This window comes from Gossypium arboreum, chromosome 3, assembly GCF_025698485.1.
Source record: "Gossypium arboreum isolate Shixiya-1 chromosome 3, ASM2569848v2, whole genome shotgun sequence".
Lineage (NCBI taxonomy): Eukaryota > Viridiplantae > Streptophyta > Magnoliopsida > Malvales > Malvaceae > Gossypium > Gossypium arboreum.
The window spans coordinates 13,287,332-13,297,393 of NC_069072.1; positions in this window are offsets into that span (position 1 = coordinate 13,287,332).

The following is a 10,062-nucleotide window of genomic DNA, read 5'->3' on the forward strand; positions in this document are numbered from 1 at the left end:
ACACATCGGAAGGTAATGCGGGACAAATTCAGGCACGTTCGATTAACCTTGGGCTTCTCAAAAAAATTTTCTTAACATAAAGGGACACACGCCCGTGTATCTTGAGGCACGCCCATGCCCTTCAACCGTGGGCAACACTGACTTATCAACACGGCCATGGAACACGCCCGTGCTGCCTACCCGTAGATGAAACTATCATTTTAACACGGCCATGATGCACGCCCATGTGGCCTACAAGTGTACAACTTTGAGCTAAAATTTTAAGTGCAGGGGACACAAGGCCATAGCACACGCCCATGGGAGGGAATCGAGTGTCACACACGGCCTAGACACATGCCCGTGTGTCAAACCATGTGGACTTTATTAGGCTATTTTCCAAGCCTTTAGTCACCCCTTTCTACTACTTGTGTTTAATGGTTACCAAGTTTGAGAGAAAACATAATTTTACGCTTGTAAATAACCTTAATGAAAATAGTTGTATGGAAACCTCATATCATTGGTTTCATACATAAATGGTTATTTCCTTTTTAGTATCATGGGTTCCCATGTTACATTAATCCATCCGAAATTGGCTCATTCATGTGACTCATTGCCAATTGACAGCAACCCATCATTAGTAATTAAAACCATGCATAAAATCGTAGGTCATAGCCTACTTAAATTAAGCCGATTTTCATAGCCATATACAAAGAGATAAACATATTTCTACATGCCTTTACTTGGCAAATCAAATGACACATATCATAAAATACTCAAAAATACTATATATTCCATCTAACAATATAAACAGAGTTTTTATACCAAAGCTTGTTTAGTTGATAGTGTGTTGACTCTCCAAATGTGAGGGGTAAGCATTTACATGCTTAGTAAGCTCGAATAATCGGAAAGTAAACTTACCGAGTAATTAGCATACATCCATATCTAAATCATGAAATCATCCATTATGAAATGATTTCCTATCACATGCACTCAATCAATGAGTTAGTCATATAACAAAGCATCATGTCATGTAATTTATATAGATGAGCTCATCATTCATCATCTTGTTAACATACATCATATTATCCCATTGAGTTCCTAGGAAATCTCGATGGAGTACCCATTATCCGTCAATTCTTATGAATGATCATTTCACATATATGCACTCCCGCGAACCTCACATCCCATGGCAGGATTACCAGTCCAGGCTAAATCCTCCATATCAAGAACTCGTAAGGTGATGTCGGGGTTACCAGTCCAGGCTAAATCTCTTATAGCAAAAAATAACCTTAATGAGTTTGGATCTGAATTACCAGTCCAGGCTAAATTCAGACCCTAATCGGATTACCCGTCCGGGCTATATCCATAATGCACACATATTCTTCGAGAGGCTTGATCATTCAAGGAACACCCGTCCGGGCTAGATTCCTTTCCATATTTGAGATCACAGACTACCAGTCTGGGCTAAATCCTTACTGCAACACATGCAGGATCTCAGTTCACATGTAAAACATGGTTTATCCATCGAATTCCCTTTTTAATCTCAACCAAGACAGTTATCAACAAGTCATTACCAAATGTGCATTTCATGCATTTTCATACCATCAATAAATGCAAATCTCATACATTCATAAATCATACAATTATGTATATTAGGGGTTTACTTTAAGTTATCCGAACTTACCTGGTATTCTTTTCGGGATTGTGTTTCAGTTATTCCAAAACCTTGCGTTTACCACGATTGACCTCCAGAATTTGTTCCTCAGGGTCTATAATAGCAAAATTAACTCATTAATACACCACATTATGCATTTCAGGTTTAATATCTACCCCTGGTCCAAATGACCATTTTGCCCCTAACTTTTCATATTTTTACGATTTAGTCCCTAGGCTCGGATAATGGAACACATGCACTTTTTATCTTACCCAAGCCTAGCTGAACATTTTTCCTTCGTATGATAGCCCACATTATCCATTATTTTCTCATTTCTACCACACATTTACATCTTTTGCACAATGGTCCTTATAAGGGTTTCTCATGAAAATCAACTAGAAAAAGATGTTTAACACACGTTAATCTTTCATATTCCTCCATAGTCCATCAAAACACAATCAACTCATGCATGGGTAAATTTTTAAACATGAACCCTAGCATGAAATATGGGTAGAAATGGAGAGATCAAGCTACCGGGATTTCAAAAATACAAAGAACATGAAAAACGGGGCTCGAGAGCACTTACTATTGAGCTTGAAAATTGAAGAAACCCTAGGTATGGTGTCCTCCAAATTTCGGCAGCTATGGGAAGAAGATGAGCATATTTTTCCTCCATTTTTCTCTTTTTACTTCATTAAAATGCTTAATGACCAAAATGCCCTTATGCCCTTTCTTTAAAATTTCATCCATGCAAGCCCATTTTTGTCCAAAAATTTAGAATTTGGGAAAATTTCTCTCCAAGGCCTTTTAATTCATAATCTAAAGCAATTTCATACAAATTGCTTCTAGAAACCAAGTTTTGCAATTTATTCAATTTAGTCCCTAATTTCCAATTGGACATCTTATACTTAGAATTTCTTCATGAAACTTTAGCAAATGCATATACTCATATTCTAGACCTCATAATAACCATAAAATAAATATTTTGATGTTGGATTTGTGGTCCTAAAACCACTGTTCTGGCTAGGCCCTATTTCGGGATGTTACATTCATAAGCATCAATAAGTTCATCATTTTATGCCACCTCAAATGGCCAAAATAAATATCCATCAAACATACCAAAACGACTCACACCTATACATGCCATATACCATATATACATAACTTCAAAAGTACCAAAATAGATGATCAATAGTGCAATGAAGTCTCTGACGATTCCTGAATCCGAGCTAGCTTCGTAAATCTATGAAACATCGAAAATTAAATAGAGTAAGCTATAAAGCTTAGTAAGCCCATATGTGAACATGAAATAATTATAACATTCATATAGCAATTCAAAATAGATAATATCATTAACATTTAAAGCATCAATTCATGAGCAAACATCAAATTTATTCATATCATCATTCATGAGTTCTCAACTTCATCTAACTCGATACTTGAATAATTTTTCGTACATACTTGTATCGATACTTTTCTATTTCTTATAAATACTCTTATCAAACCTCTCTGGTTCATAAGTACTTACAATACAAATTCATCAATTTTCTGATGCCATAGTCCAACTATGGTCTTACACATACATTGCCAAGGCCCTGTCGTGGTCTTTCGTTCACATGCCATAACCCGATTATGGTCTTTTATTCGGTTTGCCACAGCCCGACTATGGTCTTGTTTGGTAACTTGTCTTACTCAATTCATACATTTCATTTAATATCTCAATATTTATCAAATAGAATAATTACTATCTCAATTTCATCCATCAAATAAATAGGTACACATTTAAATTCAACTATGCGAACTTAACTCGTATTCGGAATTGACGTATCGGGTTTACGACTCAATAACCTTGCTTTTTCCCCGATCTAAATCTAAATTCTTTCTTTCTTGATTTAAAATTAACTTATTCAATCACATATTCTTTCAATTTAGCCCAAAAATACACACTTGGACATTTTTACACATTAGCCCCTAAACTTACACATTTAATCAATTTAGCCCCTATTTCACAAATACACAAAATTCACATAATTCCTTTAAACCCAAGCTTGGCCGAATTACATAGAGGTCCCTAGCAACCTAAAAATTTCATTTATTTCACATTTTAACCACTCAATCTGCATATTTCACAATTTAATCCCTTTTTTACATTTTTGTCAAAAATCACTTTACAAAACATGTAAAACTATCCTCAAGCTTTCATATTTCAACATTAAACATCAAATAACTCATAGACTCAACAATGGTAACTCTAAAAATCTTTAACAGTTTCAAAATCTAAGGTACGGGCTGGCTTATTTTCTTCTTCAATATTAGGCTATAGGAAAGAAAGATGGACAAAATTCCTCTTTGTTTTTATTTTATTAACCTTTATTAATGAATTACTATATTAACCTTAATAATAAACATATAAAATCATATAATGGATGTCCATTAATGTCCATTAACACTTAAAATGATCTAATTACCATTTAGTGCCATCATATTTAAAAGCCAAGGCCAATTGACACCTTTAACTAATAGCATGCATCTTTTGCATTTTACGCGATTTAGTCCTTTTTCTCAAATTGACTAATGAAACGATAAAACTAATTTACAAAATTTTCACATATTAAATATCATGCAGTAAACACCAAAAATAATATTAAAATAATTTTTTGACATCGAATTTGTGGTTCTGAAACCACTATTCCAATTTATCTAAAACCGGGCTGTTACAATTCATAAGTCCTCAACTTTTTTTAACTCGTTACTTGAACAGTTTTTCATACATACTTGTACCGATACGTATCTATTTCTCACCAATTCTCTTACGAAACCACTTCGACTTATAAATGCTTATGATACGAGTACATCAATTTTCCGATCCTATAGTCCAACTATGGTCTTCCACAGACATTGCCATGGCCCTGCCGTGGTCTTACATTCATATGCCATAACCCGTGTATGGTCTTTTTTTTTTTTATTGCCATAGCCCAGTTATGGTCTTATTCTGCAACTCGTCTTATTTAAACCGTACATTTAATTTAAGAACTCCAAATTTAACTAATAGAATAAATACAATCTCAATTTCATCCATAAATTAAATAAATACACATTTAAGTTCAATTATACGAACTTACCTAGTGTACGGAAATGGCGAAACGGATCGACTATTCAATTACTTAACTTTTTCCCCGATCTAAGTCCGAATTCCTCTTTTCTTGATCTATAAGTAATCAAAATCAGCTTATTTATTCCCCTATTTATTCAATTCAATCCAAAATATACATTTGAGCTATTTTACACATTACCCCCTAAACTTTCACATTTTTACAATTTAGTCCTTATTACACAAAATCACAAATTCATGAAATTCAAGACTAACCCATGCTAGTCGAATTACCATTTTACCCTTAGTAGCCCATATTTTTCATTTATTTCACATTTTAACCATAATGTTTCAACATTTCTCAATTTAATCCTTATTTTGCATTTTCACTAAAAATCACTTAACAAAACTTGTATATATATCAACAAGCATTCATAATCTATCAAGAAACTTCAAAATACACATGTATTCATCAATGAAATCATTCAAAATCTTTAAAAATTTTGCAAAATAGTCCCTCGGCTAGCTAGTACTAGATGCAATGATCACAAAAACATAGAAATCATTAAAAACCGAGCAAAAATGGACTTACAATTGAACCTTGAAGTAGCCGAATGATTCAAATCCTAAAATGGATTTCTTCCTCCTTCAAATTTGGCAATAAGAAGATGAATGGCTTAAAATTATGTTTTTTTTAATTAAATTAACCTTTATTTGTTAATTTACACTTTTAACCTTAAATAATAATCATCATATATGTCCACTCATGCTATTAATGGTCTAATTACAACATAAGGACCTTTACTTTAAGGTTCTATTGCTATTAGATGCTTTTAGCTAATAGAACTCCACTTTTACTCTTTATGCGATTTAGTCCTTTTTATCAAATTAACCATTCAAACGATAAAATTTCTTAACAAAATTTTCATACAATCACTCAATCATGCTATAAAAATTAAAATAATAATAAAATAAATATTTTGACCTCAGATTTGTGGTCCCGAAATCACTGTTCCAATTTGACTAAAAACGGGCTATTACAGGGTTGATCTCAAATTGAGTTTGGTTTATAATTGGTTTGGCAATACTAGGTCTCAACCAGTTGGAGTTAACAGTGGTTCATCCCATAAGTGTTGCCATCCTATTATTTTCACAAAGCGATATCTGATTGAAGAAATATAGAAAATAGAAAATAAAAATCATATCTATAAATTTTAACTTTCCTATTTATCTTATTAATTGTAGAAAATAATTTTCTTATTTAAAATCGAACCTCCCCGACAATGGTGCCAAGCACTTGACCACCTCTAAACATGTTATTGTTTAGAGTATATACCACACCAAAAATATAAGCGATGTCGGCAAGTATACGGGTTAAATTATAATATAGATATGTTACAACGAAACACTAGTAAGTATTCCGATGATCGTACCCAAGGGAAGATGAATTAAACCAAAAATATATTTCTACAATAATTAGTCTAAATAGTAATAATTAAAAATTATATTACGATGAGCAATTAAATAGAGAATCAAACATAAAATAAATTAACTAAATAAAACAAACAAAAAATAATCAAACAACCAAATTAGAATAACAGGAAGAAGATTAACGTATTTTAGTGGTCATAACTTCAAAATTGGGTTTTAGGTGGAATTAACTATTAACTAACTAGAGTTACCTCTCAGCCTCTACTGACTAATTAATCGATAGGTACTTGCTTATCTCTTGAACTTACTTTCCCTACTGGGATAAACTATGATTTACTCAGTAAACATATCTTTCGACCTCATTTATCCTAGATTATTTCCTAGGGTCGTCACTCCAAGGGTTTAAGTACACATAAATTATTACCAACTAATTCCTCTTGGGAAACCTAATTCATCCATTAACTACTTCCATATCCACTCGTTAATCTTCCTAGAGATTAAGCTTCATATAGATCTAGATGCCATAACTCTTAAGTTTAATTTAAGCATGCAAAAAGAGCACAAATAAATTAAATAAGAGAAAGGTAAGAATTTGCTCAATCGATTGAATTGGATGTTCTTGGAGTTGTGTAATCCCATAATCGTTAACTGATCTCGATGTTTGAATAAGAACAATGAAAGAAAATTGAATACTTCAATAGAAAAGACTTAAATTCAAACCGAACCTAGTAAAAAAGAACAAAGAGTTTTTGGAAAAAAAATAAAAACTTAAATATACTAACTATGGCTCCTAATGGCCTCCCTTAACTTAGGAATGGGATTCTTATTTATGTAGATGTTTAGAACCCGTAACTAGGTCAATTGAAAGCCTAACCTCGGAATATATTTATTGTACGGACGAATTTAACCTTCTCGATACTTGCTTTCTACATTTAGCCTTGTGTCACAACACACTATGCCTATGTCACGACACGACATCGGCATGTTGTATTTGGTCTTCCGGCTTCACGTGTTGTGTCTTAGGAAATCATGCTTTGCTCGGGTGTTTTCCATGATGCTGTTGGGTTGCTAAATAATCATCCTGCACACTCAATTGAACATATTAGATCTACCTAAGGCCCAAATTGGACTAATAGGTCAATAAACATCAATTTATGCGTAAAAATGCTTATTTTTATACTTAAGCTACTAGTGCTAAAATTAACATAATTAATTGTAAAATGCCTAAGAATTATGCCCCTAAAGTGTTGAAATGTGCCAAAATTAGCACCACATTTGGTGGCAAGTTAATGCGATTAAGGCTCAATTGATTTATAATTAAGTTCCAACTTTTCCCCTATTAATTATAAACTCATTTAGTCACGAAGTCATTCCACTATAGTATCGCGATTGACTTCTCTAATGTCATACCACTACGTAAACAACTTGATAAATGCTCGTTTAATAACCTTGTCATAAGTGTGTTATCCTCATAGGATATCCTTAATCTCTTTGGGATAAATCCGCTTTCCCAATATGATCCTATTTTATCTCATGGTAACCATTACATCTTCCTTCATGAAAACTCAATTACTATCAAAAAGTAACAAAGTCATTCATCAAAAAGACAAATGACCTATGGCCATGTTTACTTTTCATCAACTATGTAATGCCAATGAGAGGATATCTTTTACCTATGTTTCAGGCAATGAATTCCACTATTTTGAATGATGCTACATACTGCAAAAGTCGTATACCCAACACACCGACTTTCAGTTCCTCATCTATTTGAACTCAGGCTTTTACTTACATCTAAGTATACGAGTCATGCACACATAGTTCATTATCCACTCAAGATTTAGGAATATCACACTATGAATTTCACAAGTGAATAAATCCATAAATGGATTCAAGATCTATTCTTCTTTAGTCAGTTCAATATACTGTCAGTCTAGTTAGTCACATTTATGTCTATATCTTCTGGGAGTCATCCACTCAAATGCCCAAGACAAGGCATCTCCCCAATTGGACCTGATAGGCAACATATTAGTCTTTCAATCGGTTTGCTCATTTCTAATTAGACTAAGGACATGTTTAGGTTTGTCTACTAATATAAGTTGTCTTTCCGTATTACGATCTACCCACTTAAACAGCTTAGTATTAGTTTAAACATTAGACAACCAATGAGCCAATAGTTGTTTCTATTTTGCTTTACATGCAAAAACCACATGAGGACAATTATACAAAGTATATTAATGCAATCCATAAATTATTTTATTAACCAATCTGTTCAAAAATTACAAGTTTACAAACAAATATACTACACTCAGGGCACTAGATCCAACAGATGATCGAGTAGTGTAGTTGGGTTTCTACGCATGAGATGCGTCGAGCGAGCTTGGTGTCGGGTTCCAGCAAGCTTTAAGCCAAGATACCTTAAAACTTGGACTGTGATGGTTGATGCTCAAGATCATCGATGGAGATAATGCTTGAGACCTCTTACAAGCATAAGGGTGATGGGAGTGGTTGTCCTTGTTTGATCTAAGCGATTGGAGGCAAATGACTTCGTAAGGTTGGACCAAGCGAGAGGCCTTTGGGACAAGGTATTGATAGGAACTAAGATAGTTCGTGAAAAAAGTCATGAGAAAGGTTTATCATTGTTAGAATTAAGTGACCCGATTTCTTATTTAAATAAAATACGATGGAAAATAAAATAAAAGTAAAATCCATATAGAACTAGACTTCTTTTATTTTATTTCAGAATAAGGTTTTTTAAACCTTATTAAACTCCATCTATTTTATATTGATTAGGATAAGTTGTTTCAATCCTACTAGAATATGGCTTTACAAGCCTATAAATAGACATAGTCTATTCCTCTTGTATTGATTAAAATTTTCGACATAGTGAATTTTCTTCTCCTCTGCCCGTGATTTTTTTCCCGAAAGGGTTTCCACGTAAAATGTGTGTGTTATTTTATTTTATTTTATTTTATTTTTCACAATCATGGCTAAGAGTAGTGAGAAAGGTTTATCATGGTTAAGAGTAGCCATAGTGCCACATGGGATTGTGTTGTTTAAATCTACAATAATATTTTTGGGGACCTAAATAAGTTAATTAATTATTCAAGTTTATCATACTAAAGTATTGTTTTTATTATTTCGCTTTGAAACTTTTTTTCAAATATATATGGTTTCAAATTTATGTTCTCCAACATAGAATTAGTTATATTGTAAAAAGATTTTAATTTGACATGTTAATTTTTTGAATTTAACTCGAACATTTCACTTGATTTGACTCGACTCCAATTTCATTTCACTCGACTCGATTCGAAAAAAAATTCAAATTGAGTTAGGATGATAAAATAGGACTTGTAAACTCAATTAACTCAAAATTTTTCACTTGATTCGATCGAAGGCTTACCCCTATATACGTATAATAGCGAACCTCTCAAAAAAATTACATTCTATTTTTAAATATATTTCCATAATCAAAATAGAATAGAATTATTTTAAATTGGTCCTAATTAGTACCTAACTTCAATTCCATCACACATTTTTATACCTCAGTAATAACACCATTAAAATATGCTGACATGACATTAAAGATCAATAGTATGGTGACACATGGCAACCGTATATTTTTACATGTGGCAAAAATAAAAATAAAAATAAATTATATTTTTTTACACACAGGGAATGAATCTGGATAAATGGTTGTCCAGGTTAATTCTATACAACTTTTTTAATATTTTATATATTTTTAATTTTTTATAACATTTCATATTATTTATATTATTATTTTGAAATTTACAATACATAAAATCTAAAATAATCATATATAAATTTATGAAAATATTTTGGAATTAGAATAAACCTGGACAACTGATTACCTGAAATGTAATAGCCCAATTTTAGTGAAATCGGAACA